Genomic DNA, 1,264 nt, shown 5'->3' on the forward strand with positions numbered 1-1,264 from the left:
TCTGGGAGCTGAAGTCCAAAAATCCATTAGCGCAGCAGTCCCCAAACTGTGCTGTTTAAGGATTTTGGACTTCAGCTCCCAGAATCCCAGGCTATTGGCCAACGTGGCTGAGGCTTCTGGGAGATGGAGTCCAAAATCTCTCAAAAGGACAGAGTTTGGGGACTGCTGCTCCAATGGTTCCCAAACTTTGGTCTTCCAGAAGTTTTGGACTTCAGGTCCCGCTTTCCTGACTAGTCTTGGGCAAACTGGCTGGGGAGGGCTGATGGGAACTGAAGTCCAAAATTCCTGGAGGATCAAAGTTTGGGAGTCTTTTCTATTGGTAGCAGATGGAGAAAGAGGGGATATTATGTTGCTGTTGTTATGCTTGATTTATATAAATCAAGGAGCGTTAAGAAAGGATAGAACGAAGTACACTGTGTAAGGAATAGAAGCGCTACCGGAAGTCAGGATGGCCGAGCGGTCTAAGGCGCTGCGTTCAGGTCGCAGTCTCCTCTGGAGGCGTGGGTTCGAATCCCACTCCTGACAAAGACCTTTTCCGCTTTCCTCACGAAGGACTGTTTTTCTCTTTCCTCTTACACTCAGATAATGTAAATTATTAATCTAAAGAGCCTGGAGGAGGAGTAATTGAACTATAGCTGACTTCCACTGAGACAGAGCTTGAGTGCAAAAGACATAGGAAGCGATCAATAGGGAAGGAAACCTTAGGGATTCTTTCAAAATTACAGCCTTATATCCTTACACTTTAGGTCTGATTTGACAAGATATATGTTCATGCATCTCCCCTTCATTTCTTTGCTTGTTTTGTCTGACTTGTTTTCCTTCTGCTTAAGTCCAAAATGACTCCCTGTTCCCCACTCTTTCTTTAGTTTTCTTCACCTCTATGGATTGCAAAGCTAAGGATTCAATGGCTTTACTGCCACTGGGCTTAAAAATGGGATGTTCTAAAACCAAGGACAGCAGCACTTGCCCAGAGGGAAACCACTTGCCCATAGAGGACCATTGGGGGCTACTTTCCCATTGGCAATTGCTCGCCCATAGAGAATAATAGGAAAATACTTGCCCATAGGGCATCATTGGAGAACATTGGGGAATACATGCCAATAGAGAAAGCACACTTGCCGATGATCATGAATACTGGCCTATAGAGAATAAGGGAATGCTGGGAAATGTAGTTCCGACTCCCCTCTCTAGCAATGCCCTCCCCCCATCGCAGTCCCCAGCTCTTTCCGGGATGAAGTGGTGGCTCTTAAAAGAGCCTTTGTGT

General features: G+C 45.9%; 1 non-coding gene across 1 annotated transcript; it reads left to right on the forward strand.

Moving 5' to 3' along the window:
- The first annotated feature begins 442 nt into the window (after positions 1–442).
- TRNAL-CAG lies at positions 443–525 on the forward strand. The gene has a single exon. It is a non-coding gene; the product is annotated as a tRNA-Leu (tRNA).
- Positions 526–1,264: the final 739 nt, after the last annotated feature.

This window comes from Sceloporus undulatus, unplaced genomic scaffold (genome assembly GCF_019175285.1).
Source record: "Sceloporus undulatus isolate JIND9_A2432 ecotype Alabama unplaced genomic scaffold, SceUnd_v1.1 scaffold_30379, whole genome shotgun sequence".
Lineage (NCBI taxonomy): Eukaryota > Metazoa > Chordata > Lepidosauria > Squamata > Phrynosomatidae > Sceloporus > Sceloporus undulatus.